Raw genomic sequence first — 19,517 nt, forward strand, 5'->3', positions numbered from 1 at the left:
TCATCCTCACTCACAGCAATCTCAAACTCTTAGACTTGAGCCATCTTCCTGCCTCAGCTTCCTGAGTAGCTGGGACTATAGGCGCCCACCACAATGCCTGGCTAGGTTTTTTATTTTTAGATGAGACAGGGTCTCGCTCTTGCTCAAGCTGGTCTCGAACTTCTGAGCTCAAGCAATCTGTCCACCTTGGCCTCCCAGAGTGCTGGGATTATAGGTGTGAGGAGGATGTTCTTTTCCGTCCTTTCTACCTTCTGGTCACATTACACTTCCTTGGGATGCCCTGGAAGAGACTTGCTTGGGAGTCACTTTTCTTTAACATCCAGAGTTACTGGCTAGGGTGCCTGCAGCAAGGGCTGGTCTGCAAAATGACGCGGCCCTGTAAGGAATGATGGAAACTATGTGAGCTGCTTTTAATAGCATAACTGCAGCTCAGCACAGCCTTCCTTCTCCTGAGACCCTGTGTACTGGTGGCCTGGCACACATGTGCTATGGCCCAGACTGAAAAGCCAATGGCTGTCTCTTCAGGGCAGCTGATGAGCCTGAATTTTCTCTAGACAGAGCATGGGAGGCTCAGGTATTAAGCCCATCACACTAGAGATCGAAATGTAATTTTCTGGCTCAAGAAAATGAACTTTTGGCCTCTTTTTATATCAGTGTGGAGCAGGTAAAGGCATTTGGGACTAAGGTTCAGGAGATGGGGTCCGAGTCCCACAGATGTCACATGCTGGCTGTGTGGCTTGTCCTCTTTCTGAACCTCCTTTGCAGCTCCCCCTCTCCCTGCAGCACTAAAGGACTGTGATGCCGTGACTGTCGGTGACAGTGCGTTTCTTAGTGACAGCGGGGCTCTGTCTGAATCGAACAGCAGAACTCTCCACAGTAAAGGAAGAGCAGGAGATACTAGAACTGCTTCTTCTGTTCACTGTAATCTCACCTCTTAAAGAGATCTGTTGTCTAGATGAGTGCGGCAGAACATACGTACAGTTTGTCAATCATTTTACAAATAATATATTGGTAGTTTGTGTTTTCAAGATTTTTGCTGAAGGGTGGTAACATCAGAAAAGTGTGGTGACTGTAGGGTGGTCAGGAAGTCACCCTGAGACCCTGCTCACAGGCTAGGACCCTTGTCAAGCCAGTGATGCTCTGGGCTCTACATAATCCTCCCAGGGTTGGTGTCTCAGAGCTTGGAGTGCAGAGGCCAGGGCTGGCAGTGGGAAGGGAATGGGCCTGGAGCATCACCACTTAGTAGACATGCTAATCTCCGTGAGCCTGTCTCCTCCCTCGCTAATTAGGGGCAGTAAAACATCGCCTATCTTCCAAGGTTCTGTAAAAGACTAAATGAGATAATATAGTAAAGCGCGTGTTCATTTCCAGTTGTACCTCTTCCCCCGACGTGGGTGCTACTCTGTACACGTTTCATTTTAGATGCTTAAAAGATGACTTTTTTATTTCCTGGAAAATTCTATTTATTGACTTTATTGCTTCTCCTGTCTCACAGTTAGGCCTCCTCTACCAGATGCCAAAGCCTAGACCTACGTGCAGCGAGGTGTTAATGCCAAGGAGGGTGGTGGCGAGAGGGTGGCGCCAGGGAGAATCCTGCCTGGTCCTTCCAGTCCCCTGAGCACCTCACACTTCTAGGGGCTTGGGGTTCGTCCAGGAGGCAGGACAGCATTCAAGGACTTTTAAGAAAGGGTGTGGCTCCCCTAGAGGAGCCATCCACCCACTCGTGCCTCCCGGATGGGACAGCTTGAGTCTTTGCGCCCTGATTCAGAGTCCATTGTCAAACTCAGTGACACAGGGAACAAGTCTGTTGTTGAAAGAAAGTCCCAGCTTTCTTACTATCTTGTTGGAAGCCTTGGGCAAGTGCTTCAGTTTTTCTTGGCCTCAAGTCCCTCAGTTGTAAAAAGGGGTGAGTAATATCTGTGTTGCAACCTCTGAGGCTTGGTTCATAGGCCCAATCAGATGCTTCTGAATGAAGATAGTAAGAAACGAAAGGGGTTATAACTAGTAAGCTTCCTGTGGGTCCAATTAGTACCAAGCCATGCTCAATTTTTGCATTTTCATGCAGAAAAAAAAAATACTATTTTTATAGTCTAAGCGGGAGGAATGACTGGCGAGGTACTGCCCCATCTCCTCAGCTCTGAGAGGTGAGGGATTTCACGTGGTCACCTGCCTTATCATCATCCCTGCCCTTCCGGCATCCTCAGCTTTTGATGAGGCCAATTTCCGGCACACAGAGAAATGCCCATGGCTGTGGTCAGGAACAAGTGGCCACAGGGCTCTTCTCGTGTTGTTGATCCTTTCATTTCCCCCAGCAGACTCCTGCCAGGGACTCAGGTCTCAGTTTTGCGCTCCTCTTTTGGGCTAATCATTCACAACAGCCCTGAGCACCCAGCCCCTGTCTTACTTTGGCTGTGCTGCTACAGCTTTGTATGGCAAGATCGCTAATTGGGACGCCATCCCAGCCAAACGGGGCGAGAGAGACTCAAGGAGCCGGTTCACTGGACCTCAAATATCCTGCCCCCAACTTTACAGCTCAGGCGGCCCTGGAGGAAGCATGACTCATACCCAAGAGGTGAGGCCACTGCTTAGGGAAGGCCTCTGCAATGACATTTTTCACGCCTTTAATAAACCACTGTATTATTAGAACTCACCAAAGCTGAATTTAATGAAAGTCTTAGGCCCTAAGGCCTGGATTTTTCTTTTGTATTGCAAAACGAAACCAACTGGTTCAATTCAAATTAACCCCAGAAAAGGCAGGGGCTTTAATTACAGTTTCTTTCATTCTCCCCCCCTCCTTTCTTTTTCTCTCTCCCTTTCTCTACTTTCTTATTTTCAAAATTTGCTGGCGTTCATAAAGTCTTGGAAGAAATGGAAATGTACAAGAAGAAGAAGAAATAAAATATGACAAATATGTCCAGATGTAGTCACAAATTTCTCTAAGGTTTCCTTAAGGAGAGTTACTAATCACTGACACAAATTCATGTAATTTATTTTTAAATGAGAATGAAAAGGCAAAAAAAATGAAAAGTCCTCTCAAGTTGTATCAACCAGAGACGCAATCTGATTTAAAATTCAATTTTATGAATGCTTTTAAAAATTAGATCTGCTAATATTCAACCCTGGGGTACAATACTGGTACCCCCCCAACCCCCCAAACAAATAAACAATCATTCCAGAAATAATAAAAAGACAAGTTCTTTATTTTTCAAGTTTCTGGGATTGAGCCCTCAGAAGGTAACCTGGGGGGTCCTGGGGGGTGGGGGTGATGTTAATGAAATGTGCTGGTGTATGCACCTGGCCTTCCACCCTTCAGGAGCCACAGTGGCAGGAAACAGCTCTGCGGCAGCTTCCGCGTTTGCAGGAGCTAGTGAAAAGACATCTTTTTTCCCCTCACAGCTACGTTCATGTTCATAAACAAATGTTCGCTCTCCAACCTTCACTCCAGTTTGGCATATATTTACCCAATAGACTAGGCCTTCAAATGCCTCCTTGTCCTTTACGGAGCAGAAAGGTACAAGGGCCCACCCCTTGAGGACCTTCCCACAGACAGGTCAATCACCCCCAGGAGCTTGGAACCCCACTTGGGCTCCTGGACCGGGAAGTTAACCAAGATGAGGAGAGGGAAACTATTTCCAATGCACTGCCTTTAGCACAGGCAGGCTGTCGAGGGGGGCTGGGAAAAACCTGGGTCCAGAACTGCCTTTGTCTTGACTGATTTCTCTTTTTGAGGATCAGGCTCACTCCAATTCCTACAGGGAAGTCCCTGCTTGGCATCAAGGCTGGCCTGAGGCATAAGATCCTAATTATTTGAATGGTATTTGTTTTCATAGCTCCTTTTTTTTTTTTTTTTTTTTTAATGTGTCCAGGTCGATGGCATTTTAATGCCTTATTAAACAGGGGTTTTACAGCAGTCTGTCTGTTCAGTCTCTGGGCCCGTGCCTGCACTTTGTGTGCAGGGATTTTATCTTTCCTGCTGACCGAAAATATTTTCCGAATTCCCTATAAAAGTTTTCGAGATTTCCTAAGACAAATAGAGCACCACCAGCTCTAAAATTACCTTGATGCAGTCGAGATAATATTCAGACACATGCTCTCGCCCTGTTTACACACAGAACTGAGCTGTACTTGTACTCATTAACTGCCATCATGAGAACACCAAATTTGCTCCACAAATGTGCTGGTGCATAAAAGCACAACTCTACCTGGATGGCTCACCCGAATCCCAGGCTTTACTGGCTTCTTCCATCCTCTCAGATGCCACCTTGGCTTTGAAGGTAGCCTCAGTAAAGCCCAACCTGGATGAAGGGTTTATACAGGAGTGGGCAGCAAGGGGGCCGGCGGGCAGGCAGATCTGCAACAGAGTCGCGCGTAAAGACTGCAGAGCCATCTAGGAGAATGTCAGCCTAACACTTGTGTTTACTTGCCAGTGTTTAAGATTTCTTGAGAATAAATTGTTTTTTCAGAGACAAGCTGAACTGAGAAAGTACTATAATAAGCCACAAGTCAGGCAACTTAGTGTTATGGAAAGAACCTAGAACAGACACGGGTTCAAATTTCTGGCACAATTTAGTGTGTAATCTTGGGCAAACCCCCCCACACACAAACTTCTCCAAAACTCAAACCAGTCTCAGTTTATTTTTATTATTTTTTTTTATTTTAATTTTTTTTTTTTTGGCTGGGACCGGGTTTGAACCCACCACCTCTGGTATATGGGGCTGGTACCCTACTCCTTGAGCCACAGGTGTTGCCCTCAGTTTATTTTTAAAATGAGGACTATTATACATGTATATATCTCAAGGTCATTGTGAGAATTGAAATAATCTATATAAAACACATAGTCCAGCTGTGCATGGTGGCTCACACCTGTAATCCTAGCACTCTGGGAGACTGAGGTGGCTAGATCACCTGAGCTCAGGAGTTCGAGACCAGCCTAGAACAAAACACTATCTCTACTAAAAATTAGAAGAACTAGCCCAGTTATAGATGGGATTATTTGCTCTTATTTTGATGATTAATTTTTGTTCTCTGTGTATGTGGCACAACTTCTGAGCATAGGACACTACAACAGGGACTCTTCCTAACAAATGTAACCTAATTGTACACATTTCACATTAATCTGAAATTTAAAAAAACAAAAGAAAAACTAGCCCGGAGTCATGGTGGGCGCCTGTAGTCCCAGGTGCTCAGGAGGCTGAGGCAGGAAAAAACCTTGAGCCTAGGAGTTTGAGTTTGCTATGAGCTGTGACAGCATAGCCCTCTAGCCTGGAGCAATGGAATGAGTGTCTCAAAAAACAAAAAAACAAAAACAAAACAAAACCCCCCACATAATCCAGTAATAAATAACAGCTACTATAGTATTTAATGAGGGGCTTAGGACTCACACAAGCAGAAGCATGGCCACCATGGGCCCCAAGAAAGTTGGGTGGCACCTGTAACTCAAGAGGCTAAGGCGCCAGCCACATACAACAGAGCTGGCAGGTTCGAAACCGGCCTGGGCCTGCCAAACAATGACAATTACAACCAAAAAATAGCCAGGCATTGTGGCAGGGGCTTGTAGTCCCAGCTACTTGGGAGGCTGAGGCAAGAGAATAGCTTAAGCCCAGGAGATGGAGGTTGCTGTGAGCTGTGATGCCACAGCACTCTACCCAAGGTAATAGCTTGAGGCTCTGTCTCAAAAAAAAAAAAAAAGAATTCTGGAAGTGGAAAAGGGAGGAAGGTCTCAGGGGCTGAGCTCCAACTCTGGTCCAGATACAGGAACAAAGGGTGGAACCAGAATTTAAATTTAAATTTGACTCCCAAACCTGTGGTAGTTCCACTGTGCATACAGGGGAAAGTATTGAAACAGAATATGGAGAATTATGTCAGCTGCCTGCAACTCAATCTAAGCCTGAACAAGACCAGATAGGGCTCACACTGCTCAGGTGGTATTTAAAACCCCTCCAGTGCGAACTGCTTGTTCACTGGAAGCTCCCTTGGTCATTTTTGAGCATGACCTTCTTGGTGGTATTTCACTAAAAACACCACATTTAACATTTAAGATTGTCATACCCAGCAAAGGGACCCCTAAAGGCCCCTAACTGTCTCAGCCTGAGTCCTCACACATCTCAACACCCCCCTTGGGTTAATTCTGAGAACAGATTTCAGGACAAGGAAGTTCCCTGAGTTCCCAAGAACTCCTAGCAAAAAGTAAACAATGGTGGAAAACTTACCTAAATGGTTTCCCAAGCTACTAAGTCTCCTAGGTTTGTCCCCATGCCAACGGTCACTATGTACACCATGCAGTCGCCACACTGTAGCCCCCTGACTGTAATTCCACCCCAGCTAACTGCCACATTCTGCTTTTGTTTTTACTTGCTTGCATGGCAACAAAAAAGGTATAAAAGGCAACCTGCTTTTCTCTTCGGGGTCATTTGCCCTTTGGGTGGCGCCCCACCTGCGCAGGTGTAATAAATCATCATCTGATTTATATCTGAAGTGGGGTCCGAGTTTTTCTTCCAGGTGGCAAATGAGTACAACAAGATGGACAAATACCCTGACAATGAGTTGGTAGGAATGTCCGGCCCATTCAGAACATTTCCTGCTTATCCCATGTCTGCTGGTATTAAACGTGTCATAACCAAAGATAGAAGGTTGCTCGAGGATATAATAGAAAAGGACCTAACCCGGGGCCAGGTTTATGCTTCTGTGGTTAAAAACAGTCACATGAAAAAAAGCTCATCATCCTTAATCATCAGAGAAATGCAAATCAAAACTACTTTGAGATATCACCTAACCCCAGTCAGAGTAGCCCACATAACAAAATCCCAAAACCAGAGATGTTGGCGTGGATGTGGAGAAAAGGGCACACTTCTACACTGCTGGTGGGAATGCACACTAATACGTTCCTTCTGGAAGGATGTTTGGAGAAAACTTAGAGATCTAAAAATAGACCTGCCATTCGATCCTATAATTCCTTTACTAGGTTTATACCCAGAAGACCAAAAATCACAATATAACAAAGACATTTGTACCAGAATGTTTATTGCAGCCCAATTCATAATTGTTAAGTCATGGAAGAAGCCCAAGTGCTATCAACCCATGAATGGACTAGCAAATTGTGGTACATGTATACCATGGAATATTATGCAGCCTTAAAGAAAGATGGGGACTTTACCTCTTTCATGTTTACATGGATGGAGCTGGAACATATTCTTCTTGGCAAAGTATCTCAGGAATGGAAGAAAAAGTATCCAATGTACTCAGCCCTACTATGAAGCTAAATTATAGCTTTCACGTGAAGGCTATAACCCAACTATCACACAAGACCATCAGGAAAGGGCCAAGGAAGGGGAAGGGAGCGGGGAGGTTAGGGTAAAGGGAGGGTAATGAGTGGGGCCACACCTACGGTGCATCTTACAATGGGTACAGGCGAAACTTAACTAAAGGCAGAATACAAATGTCTACATACAATAACTAAGAAAATGCCATGAAGGCTACGTTGAACAGTTTGATGAGACTATTTCAGATTGTATATGAAACCAGCACATTGTACCCCTCAATTGCACTAATGTACACAGCTATGATTTAACAATAAAAATAAAACAAAACAAAAAGTCATTTATTAATTTATTAACTAAGACTTTCCACTTTCATGAAATCGATTAATCCTTTTAATTATCAAGGCATATCATATGTTTCATTCCTTGAAATTCTATTTCTTTGTCAAGTCAGGAGCTTAGTCTTTAAAAAATATTGCTTTTTCTGATGTTCATGATCTCTTCTTTTTATGTGTTTAGTAATTATTTTTACCATATTTTAAAATAAGTTCTAGATAATAATTCTATTATCTGAGGTTCTTGGCAGGGGGAGGTGGCTAATCTCACTCTGCCCTTTATTGGGTCTGCTGGTATTTCACAACAGATTTTTTTTTTCTTACATCATTTCATAATTTTGTGAGAATTTACCCTAAGCCAGGCTTTATCACCTGTCAGACCTCTTCAGAACAGTTTTGTTTGCTTTTGAAGATTAACCTTTTTTGCTGATTTTCAGCTTAGGGATTATTAGACTATGTAGGAAGCGTAAATTCATACCCCAAATCCAATGGAGGGCAGAAGTTCTTTGTCTTGTTCTGAGTGGAGGTTTGCGGAGGGGAGGGTTTAGCTATTCACAAGTCTCAGTATCAACTCATGTGTTCTCTTGTCCTCATATGGTAGGTAAAGCTCAAGCCCCCAGCAGTCTTAAAGACGAATAGGTACATAAAACTGGAGGACTTACGCTGTAAGACAACCTGTTATAAAGCTATAGCATTTAAGGCTGATGCAAAAGTCACTCAATAGAACAGAGTGTAACAACAGACTCACATACTTATGATACTTGAATTAAGAAAAAGGCAGCACTGCAGTGGGAAGGATGGTGCTGGGTCAATCAGATATCCACAGGAAACAAATGAAGTCTGACCCCTGACTCACACCATATACAAAAAATAAACTCCATATAGATTGCAATCTAATTATGAACTATAAAACAATAAAATATTTAAAGGAAAACATGAAAGGATATCTTCATGACCTTGGTCTAAAGCAGAGATTTCTTAAAGAGGACCCCCAAAAGCATTAATCATAATGGGAAAAAATGATAGACTGGTCTATATTCAATTAAAAACTTATGTTTATCAAAAGATAACACTAAGACAATTAAAGGCCAAGTATAGACTAGAACACTTTGAAGGTATTTTTATGTCTATGTGGATTCAAATCGAAAATGTATAAAAAAATTTCTATCAATAAGAAAAAGGTAGATGACTCAATAGAAAAATAGGCAAAAGGCTTGCACAGCTATTTGCAAAAGAGATACTCACCACTCAACTTGCCAAGAAACATAGGCTCAACTTCAAAACTCATCAAGAAAATGAAAATTATGACCAAAATGCAATGTTACTATACTACCTCCAGAATAGCTAAAGTGAAAAAGATAATACCAAGAGTTGTTGGAACTGTCATACATAGCTGGCAGGAACGTAAATCGGTACAACTACTTTGGAAAATTGTTTGGTAGTATCTACTAAACTGTTTACCAGTATCCTACAGCTACATTTGGTAGGAATGTGGGAACATAACCTACAGCCAAGTAATTTCCCTCTTGGGTATATATTCAAAAGAAATGCATACATATGTTTTTAAAAAGGCGTACATAGAATGCTAACAGGGCATTATTCATTATGATCCAAAGACGGGAATAACACAAATGTCCATCTGCACTAGAAAGGACAAATAAATTGTGGTCTATTCATACACTGGGTTCTCATACAGCCATGAGAATGAATCGATTACAATGAAATGCAAAAGCATAGCTGAATCTCACAAACACAATGTTAAGCAAAAGAGGCCAGGATTAAATGAATACACCGCCACGTGTTTTCATTATTCAAAGTCCAAACAGGCAAAATTAAGTTGAAGCTGTTGAAAGTTGTAACAGAGGTTTGCCTTGGGGTGATGAGTAGTAACTAGATACATCGCAAGGATACCTCTGATACACTGGCAAAAGTCTGTTTGTTGGTAAGGGTACTCGTTACATGGATGTATTCACTGTGTGAAGGTTCAGCAAGCCATACAACTATAATTTGAATTGATTTTTGAAGGTATGTTACACTTCAAAAGAGTTTACTAGAGAAGGTTTACTTTAAAAAGACAATCCTTAACCAATTAAAAAGAAAAATTTTAAGTCCCCTGATTAGTAACATAGATTCTCTAACTCCAGGTAGTCCTGGCATCAGCTTAAATTTATAACTCTTTTGGTTTGTACATTTTCAGTCTAAGGATTGCTCTTACTTCCCTGCAAGCTCGGCTATGTATATTTTTATCTATCTTTCAAGATACAGCACTTTCAGATGAACTAAGTCACAATATTGCCCAAATCAGCAATCTATGAAAAGATGCTGAATGTTAGTAGTTATCAGGGAGATGCAAATATAACCACACTGCATGCCATTATTTTCTGTCTGAATTTCCATAAGCATTTTTACTTCTTAAATGGCTCTGATCTTAAGGGAAACAGGAATCTAGGCGGAGACATCCAAGAAAAAAAAATCAAGACACCAGTGGCTTAGAATAGTCTTAAATTAGCAAATGATTTTTTTATACATCATCCTGGATTCACAGATACACTGATTGTCTTGTAGGAAATCTATCTGCCAGCAAAAAGACGGAGGGCGGCGCCTGTGGCTCAGTGAGTAGGACACTGGCCCCATATACCGAGGGTGGCGGGTTCAAACCCAGCCCCGGCCAAACTGCAACAAAACATAGCCAGGTGCTGTGGCGGGCGCCTGTAGTCCCAGCTACTGGGAAGGCTGAAGCAGGAGAATCACCTAAACGCAGGAGTTGGAGGTTGCTGTGAGCTGTGATGCCATCCATAGCACTCTACCCAGGGTGATAAAGTGAGACTCTGTCTCTAAAAAAAAAAGAAAAAAAAAAAAAAGATGGAGAGAGAGAGAGAGAAATGACAAGAGAGGGGAAACGCTGTTTAGAGCTTACTTTCTCTTTCCTTTGACACCAGCCTGTTTGAAAATGCTGATTCTTATGGGTATTCCAGCAGATTCAGATTCCTGAAAAGGGTTTTTATAAAATGTGCTTAGTTGAATCAAAGAAATTTAACAGGACTGTGGATGCTGAATCTTGTCTTGTGGAACTGTGAGTCCTCAGGTTGGGGGAGAGAGGGTTAAATTACTAATTTTGACATAGGGATATGTTCTCATTAGTTCACAAATGAGATTATTTCCCTTTGTTGCATCTCCATTTAAAATTTTAGTCAAATTGAGAAAAATGCACAAAACCAGAATGAATCAGACAGTTTTAGCCCTCTCCCTCTGTGCTTAGCTCTCCGGTAGATTTCATATGAGAAACAGAAGGGAGGACGTGGTCCTGTAGTCTGGGAGTCTGTGATTTAACTGGGAACTCAGAAGTTACACATGTGCTGTAATAGCAAAAATGCAGGGACCATGTGAAAGGAATTCCCTTGACTTCCTTCCTCTGCATCTCCAAACTTAGCCCCCTCCTTATTTGTTTTTACTGTGCATGCTATTTAATACTTTTCCATTATATTTTCTAAGTGGTTATTTTTTAAATGTAGTAAGAAAACAGCTCTTGTTTTGTAAATGACCACTATTATTCTCCTGAGTCTACTAAGTTCTTATTTAATTCTCTTATATTTTCTTTTCTTTTCTTTTCTTTTTTTTTTGACACAGAGTTTCACTTTGTTGCCCTCAGTAGAGTGCTGTGGCATCTCACACCAACCTCAAACTCTTGGGCTCAAGCAATCCTCTTGCCTCAGCCTCCCAAGTAGCTGGGACTACAGGCACTTGCCATAATGCCTGGCTATTTTTAGAGATGGGGTCTTGTTCTTGCTCAGGCTGGTCTTGAACTCCTCAGGCAATCCACTCACCTTGCCTCCCAGAGTGCTAGGATTAGTGGCATGAGCCACTATTCTCATATATTTTCTAGTTAACAATTTTATTTGTAAATAAGTCATATGTAATTTAATGATGGGATATGTCCTGAGAAATGTGTCACTGTGGGATATCGCAGAGTGCACTTACACACAACTAGAAGGTACATTTATATATTTGTATTTAAGCATAGAAAAGGCATGGTAAAAATAAGACATAAAATATTACAAATGGCACACCTGTATACCATTAATGGATCTTACAGGCCTGGAAGTTGCTTTGTGTGAGTCAATGTGAAGGCCTATAGAGTTTATAAACACTGTATACTTAGGCTACACTAAAATAAATTTATTTATTTATTTATTTTTTGAGAAAGGGCCTTGCTCTATTCCCCAGGCTAGAATATAGTGGCATTATCATAGTTCACAGCAACCTCAAACTCCTGGGCTCAAGTGATCCTCTTGCTTCAGCCTCCTGAGTAGCTGGGTTTATAGGCTTGTGCCACCATGCATAGTTAATTTTTTATTTTTTTGTAGAAATGGGGGTCTAACGTTGCCCAAGCTGGTCTCGAACTCCAGGCATCAAACAATCTTCCCACTTCGGCCTCCCAAAGTGCTAGCATTATAGGCATGAGTTACCACACCCAGCCTCTTTTTCTCCAGTAATAAATTAACCTTAATTTATTGTAAGTTTTTTACTTTATAAGTGTTTTAATCTTAAAAAATGTTTAAACCTTGTGATTCTTTTGTAATAAGTCTTAGCTCAAAGATAGAAATATAATGTACAGCTGTATAAAAAAATTTTCTTTGTGTCTTTACATCATAAGCTTTTTCCTATTTTTATTCTTTTACTTTTTTTTATAGTAGCCTTTTATTTTTAATACCTATTATGCCATGAATTCATAGGGAAAAAGTTTCCAGCAGCTCAAGGAAGTGCCTTTCCATTGAATGTGACAAAGCTTGCTATGCCTATTATACCATGAATTCATGGGGAATAGGTTCCAGCACCTTTCAATCCTGGTTCCATTGGTTCTCCTGTTCTCCTATGTGCTATGCTGTCCACTTATTATGCCATGAATTCATAGGCAATGGGTTCCAGGAGCTAAGGCTCCTTTCTGTTGGTTCTCACAAAATGTGCTTCTCTGAGTGGAGTAGGCTGGTGCTTCAATTGAACCCAGGTACATTTCTTTTTGGCTTCCTTCTTTTTCTGATCATTTTCCTTAACACGTTTTGGGATGCTATCTTGGCTCCTAGAGTGCTTAATATGCTCAATACGAACGTTGATCCTCTTGGCAAGAATATTGCCCTTAACTTGTTCGTTTACAACAATGCCAACAGCATGGTGGGTGACACTGTAGACTCTTGCAGTTTTGCCAAGGTAATACCTGTGTGGCATGCCTTTTTGAACAGTACCCATTCTCTTGATGTCTACAATATCACCTTTCTTGTAGATTCACATATATGTGGCCAAAGGAACAACTCCATGTTTTCTAAAAGGCCTAGAGAACATGTATCGGGTGCTTCTCCTCTTTCCCTTTGTGTTTGTCATTTTGGTGAATTACTGGAAGATGGAGTCTCCAACCAAAAGGGAGGCTTTTGTTTTTTACTTCCAAAATTTGTTTGTGTTAGAGGCACAAACACACATATTAGCTGTGGCCTACACAAGGCCAGGATCATCAGTATCACCGGCCTCCACCTCCACATCTTGTTCCACTAGAACAGTAGTTCTTAACCTGTGGGTCACAACCCACAGGAACTGTATTATAGGGCTGCGGCATTAGGAAGGTTGAGAACCACTGCACTAGAAGGTCTTCAGGGACAATAACGTGCATGGAGCTGTCATCTCCTGACCTGCCTACGGCTGTTTTCCAATTTATATACTCTAAAATAACAATAAAAAGTATAGTATAGGAAACATATAAACCAGCAGTAAGGCCATTTATTATCAAATATAACATACCTATATGATTGTATGTGCTATTCTTTTATTTTTTTTTTTATTGTTGGGGATTCATTGAGGGTACAATAAGCCGGGTTACACTGATTGCAATTGTTAGGTAAAGTCCCTCTTGCAATCATGCCGTGACCCCATAAAGTGTGACACACACCAAGGCCCCACCCCCCTCCCTCCGTCCCTCTTTCTGCTTTTCCTCCCCCCCCATAACCTTAATTGTCATTAATTGTCCTCATATCAAAATTGAGTACATAGGATTCATGATTCTCCATTCTTGTGATGCTTTACTAAGAATAATGTCTTCCACTTCCATCCAGGTTAATACAAAGGATGTGAAGTCTCCATTTTTTTTAATAGCTGAATAGTATTCCATGGTATACATATACCACAGCTTGTTAATCCATTCCTTGTGCTATTCTTTTATACAGTTAGCAGCCCCCTAGATTCATCTATACCAGAGTCACCACAGCACAGGAGGAATGTGTCTCACTATGACATTAGGATGGCTACAATACACAATAGGAATTATTTGGAACCATTATAATGTCATAGGACCACCATTGTCACATATGCAATCTGTCATTGACCAAAACTTCATTATGCTGTTCAGGACAGCATCGGTATTTCAACCTCTCTGTTTCCTTCCTTCCTCCATTCATTCTTTTCCTTTCCTTCTTTTTGTTGGATAGAAGTTACTTTAACACCATGATAAACAAGTATAATGACAGTAGACCATCTTGACTCTTTTATTGACATCCTTCTAGTGCTTTATTATTATATTTTCTTTTATTATATATTTGATGATTCCTTCCGTTCCCATTTGTTGTTCTATCTCCAGAGTCCCAGTTATTCACCAACTTCTATATCTATCATCTTATCTCTCATCATTGTTTTTTATTTTTTTTCCTTCTCCTTGGCATTCTGAGTGAGTTTTGTCATAGCTTAAATGGTACCATACACACTTATGATTCAAGTCAAGACACAGGTCACTTCTGTCTTGAGAACCAACATCTGTACTCCTCTTGCCTTCTGGATATTGTTATCTGATGTCCTGCAGATACCTCAAGCTTGATGTGGTCAAAACTGAACTCTTACCCCACCAAAAAAAAAAAAAAACAACTTCTCCTGTGTGCTCTAAGCAGAGGCGGGTGATTTACCAACTGCCTGGCTGTTTAAGCTGGGAGCCTCAAGTCAAAGTTGTCTCCTTCCTTTTCTTCCCTCTCCTTCTCACATACGATTGAAACGCAAGCATTTTTGTTAAACAAGACCAAAGGAGCAAAACAGAAATATCAGAACCTTTCACGTGCAAGTCACTAAGAATGGTACGAAACAAGATATGGCACATACATTTGTAAGGGTAAGGAAAAAACTGCTATTCAAACAAAAGCTGATCGCAGACACTTCTACTCTTGGGAAGTTACAAAACTGATTTCAGGGTAGGTCATGTTACTGTTTACAAAAACACTTTTTGGCTGAGAAAGGCACAGCTGGAATGTGGGAGACAAAGGAAGAGCTGAATTTCTCTGTGGAATCAAGTGCAAGGACTCGAGCTTCTGGGAAAAGTTCTTTGTCTTAGAGAGGGCCTGGGGATTCTAGGACAACCATGTCTCATGTTCACTTCGGAGTCATGTCCTCTGCAGTGCTGTGAGCCCTTCTACAACTATCATAAAAATATACTATCCTTAACAGCCTTGTGTGAGTGGTGTTGAAGGAAACTAAAAGTGGCAGGGAGAAGCACAGCCTCCTCATCACCCCTCTGAGCCTGGAATAGACGGTTCAGGACTGCGTCCTGGAAACAAAACTCCTTTTCCTCAGGGACACCAGAAAAAGTGGTTTTTGAAAGGAGGCAGGCAGACATGTGGTTTGCACTTATAATCTAGAAGGGGAGATACAAGTAAAATCATAACTATATTACAGAGCAGTGTCAGAGAGTGACAGGGAATGTGGTGAGGCTAGTTAGAATGGTTTGGCACATGCAGTTAATATTCCTGAGTATTTAAAGAAAAAAATCAGAAGCCCTGGCTAACAACCATTTCTCACCTACAGCCTTCACATGGGCCAAATGTGCAGATGTGAGTTGGGAGTGAGTGGAAGAAAGGTTCATGGCAAGATCACAGATGGGCTGAACAGGCTGCCTGCTATTGGAGGACCACCTTCCCAAAGTGAAGGGGACAGACATTTGATGGGGTCATGTGCCATCCAGGCCCTTGGCTGTACCATCTTATTGATTCTCAATAGGGCATAAGGCAGGTACAATTATCCTCACTTTACAAACAAGGAAATGGAGGGTCTGAGAATTGATGTAGTGGATAAGGATTCGATTTTGGTTTAGACACCAGGTTTGCTCAGCTTCATATTACTACACCATTAAGTAAGGGTGAGGATTTCTTTTTACAATTTCTTACTGACTGCCCAGAATAAAACATCTTTTTGAGACTCTGATGGTTGTTTGACACTAAGCAGAATTCCCCTAGAACAGGTGAAAGTTATCAACAAAAGCCTGTACTTTTGGGGGGCCCCTGGAGACAGACTCTTGCTTTGAAAAAAATATGTGTAAAATAAGCTGAATCAACTCCAGATTCCTCCCAACTAACACTATCCAAGAGGGACTAGGGGAGCCACGCACCGAGGGTGAACTAAATCCCAGTTTATTTCTCCTCCTGTGAGAAACAATTATATTAGAAAACAGCAATAACAAACAATATTAAATTTCTGATTATCAAAAGTCAGCATAAGTGAAAAATAAGTAATATATTTGTAACACATTAGCTGACAAAAGTGCAGCATAAAATAGAGAGAATTTCTACAAAAAAATAAGAAAAAGACGATTCCATAGAAAACTAGGCAATAATAAGAAAAAGACAATTCCATAGAAAACTAGGCTCATTCCTGTAGTCCCAGCTACTCAAGAAAGTAAGGCAAGACAATTTGAGCCCAGAAGTTCAAGGCTCTAGTGTTCTGTGGTTGAGACTGTCATGGCATGCCAGCCTGGGCAACATAGTGAGACCCCATTTCTTTAAAAAAAAAAAAATGGGCAAAAGACTTAAACATGTACTTCACAAAAGAATAGGAACGACTGATAAACATATGCAAAAAATGATTCCTTGGAAATCAGGGAAGTGCAAATTAAAATCACTAAGAGTTACCATCCACATTTATTAGATTGCCAAATTTTTAAATGTCAAATAAAATAAAGAGTTAAAAAGGATCTAGAGCAACTGAAACAAATACACTCTGCTAGTGGATGGGTGCAACTATTTGGGGGAAAAAAATGTGGCATTATGTGGGAAGTTTACAATGCAGAAATTCTGCAATTCAGCAGAAAGAAATAAATCCAAGTCCTTGCCATGTTCTTTAGGTCATGTTTAAAGCAGTATTGTTGGAATCAATCCAAATATCTATCAAGAGGACAATGGTTAAATAAATTCTAGTATAGTCAAACAATGGAATATTATATAGTAGTGAAAATACATGAATTACAGCCAGACACATCAACAAGGGTGAATATTGCAAACATGTGGAGTGAAAGAAGTCAGAAGAATATTTACCTAGGACAGCGCTTCTATGAAGCTCAAAACAAAAACTGAATGTCTAGTAGCGGGATCCATGCTTACATAAGTGAGTCACATGTTAAGGAAAAGGACTAATAAACATGTCATTCAGGGTGGAGTAACCTCCAGGGTAGAGGGAAGAGAATTTAAAGTTGGGGGAATGCAGAAGGTTATTTGGTAGTGTGGGTGGTGCTTCTTTTCCTTTGGGTACATAAGTGTTTATCTTATGATTATTTTGCCTAGTTAGTATACACTACTTTGTGGGTATTCCTTTGAATGTATAATTTTAAAACACGACGAACAAAATAGTACCAAGGGTTTGGAAATGCACTGGCTTTCTTGGGAACCTCACTAACCTCTATCAGTTGATATTCATTAAATGCTTTTAGTTTGCCTTATGGACTCCCCTTGGAATGGGATTTTCAGTGGATTAAAGGCTTAGACAGCAGCGGGTAAAATTGCTAACCATTGGTAGATCTGCAGCTTGCTGTTGACTTTAAAAAGTATAAGTTGAACCCCACGCTTAACTGACCCCTAAATGTTCCGTGGGCATGTCAGTAGTACCTCTATTAATGAAGATGTTTCTGAAAATCTCTTTGTTGACAGAACTCTTGTTTCCAGAGACAAGAATCATGTTGGCGGCTTGGGGGTGGGCTCAGAGGTACCGATTTCTTGCCCCACTCCCAAGCCAGGCTCTGCAGCCAGACATTTGCTCCCTCCCCTGAGATCAGCCTTGACTCCCTGTTTGGGATCCAGGCCCAGCGTCTTGCTCAGGGATGGGGAGTTCCAGAGGGTGGTTGTTGGGCTCCTGCTATGCTCTCCCTTCAGCTGGGACATCTGCCAGAGTTACTGTTCTTGCTCCTCTTTCAGAGGTTGTCAAGGCCCCAGCACTTGAGAAGACCAAGCTCTTGGAACTCCCCACTCAGGCTGCCTGGGATAAGCCAGCATAGCCACCTGGACTAAGTCATCTGATTCAAGCTCTCACCACTCTCAGGGACTCTGGCCATCTACCCAACTCTTTGTCACTTGTCTGATTTCTCCAATATTGGGATTTTTAATGTCACCCTTGAGAGCTTCCCCCTGGGAATTTTCAGCTTAGCTAATATTTTGAATGTCTTTTCTAGACTCAGTGGCCAGGGACAGGTATTAGAGGAAGTGTAGAATGAGTGGAAATTTTGGGAGACTTTCCACTAATGGCCATGAGAGATACCTTCACTTCTCTGAGTTACCTATAAGTTGCTATCAATAAAAGTGAATCCATTACATGTCAGGCTATGTTGACATATGTGATCTTGTTTGTTTACATACCAAACTTGCAAGGACAGTATAATTATTCCCACTTTATAAACAAAGGAAATGGAGGTTTAAATATATATTAGTCAAGGTCACATAAACTGTAAAAACCTGAATCAATTATTGACTCCAAATATCTACAAAGAGTTGGAAATTCAAATGTCTTTTAGGGCAAGAACAGCTCCAGGCCCTGGTGGTGAGTAGCAGTGAAGGTCACGTGCCATGTTGCTCTGAACATGCAATAACCTTAGATTCTACTCATTTTCATTGGCCTAGTTCAGCATGTAGGGAATCCATACTTTTGGTGGAACCACATTACTTTTCAAAACACATTTTCTGTAGACTCACAGAAATAGGCCTTTGCTGTGTCAAAGATCAACTTTTAGAAACATACTTTTTACTAAAGAAAGCTTTAGGGGTGTTTATAGAAGCCCCCAAAATGTCTGAAACTAGGAATGTCTCTATTTTTGAGCACATAGCTTAAAAAAAAAAACTAAGAGACTAGATGCCAAACTTCAGCCGGAGTGTTTTTTTATGACTTGAGCTGTAAACCTATGAAATTAGGGGTTTAAAATGGAAATGCTGACACAATCGTTGCACTTCGTAGAACATCAAGTGCTGGGGTGGGAGGGCAGCGCTCTCTGCTCAGTGCTGCTGGCCCCTGCTGGGCTCGGAAACTTCCTGTCCAGCTTTCCTTATTTTGGGGCCTCTGGTTCTCTTCTAGACCTCCCCAAGCCTCCCTCTGGCCTGATTAGAAAAAAAGCAGCTCATCTGTAAACGTCCAGGGTCAGGCTTGAACAGGCCATGGAGCCCAGGTGGGGCAGCCTCACTGGTCTCAAAGCTGCCCTGTACTGGTGGGGCCCTCCAGGTCTTAGCCCTTCCAACTGGCCCTGAGAGGCCCTGCCTGAGCTTTGTCCTCATAGAGCCAGCCGAGGCCTCCTGTGAGTCCTCCTATGACTACAGAAGGCGACCATTCCTGAGGCCTCTAGGGCTTCCCCTAGATTTACTCATGGCTCTTGACCTGGGGTGAGTTTGCACCCTCCTGAAAGGAAAATCTCTATGAAAAGTTCTTTTCCTTCAGGGCAGCAGAATGACATGTATCAATTGCTGCCTGAAAGTTACCTCAAATCCACATGGCTTCAAGCATGCAAGACTTTGAGTCAGGCTGCCTGGATTCAAATTCTCCAAGTACCTGTATCACCTCCCAGGATTGCTTTGAAGATTAAATGAGGTGATAGATATGTGCAAAGTGCTAGGCACTCCCTAGGGGAGTCCTGGGTGAAGGTAGCACTCTTCTACCT

At 41.7% G+C, this 19,517-nt stretch overlaps 1 pseudogene; it reads right to left on the reverse strand.

Annotated features, from left to right (window-relative positions):
• Positions 1 to 12,478: 12,478 nt before the first annotated feature.
• On the reverse strand, positions 12,479 to 12,970 carry LOC128570107 (60S ribosomal protein L21-like; annotated as a pseudogene).
• Between the last annotated feature and the right edge of the window lie 6,547 nt (positions 12,971 to 19,517).

The sequence above is a fragment of the Nycticebus coucang genome, chromosome 18 (genome assembly GCF_027406575.1).
Source record: "Nycticebus coucang isolate mNycCou1 chromosome 18, mNycCou1.pri, whole genome shotgun sequence".
NCBI lineage: Eukaryota > Metazoa > Chordata > Mammalia > Primates > Lorisidae > Nycticebus > Nycticebus coucang.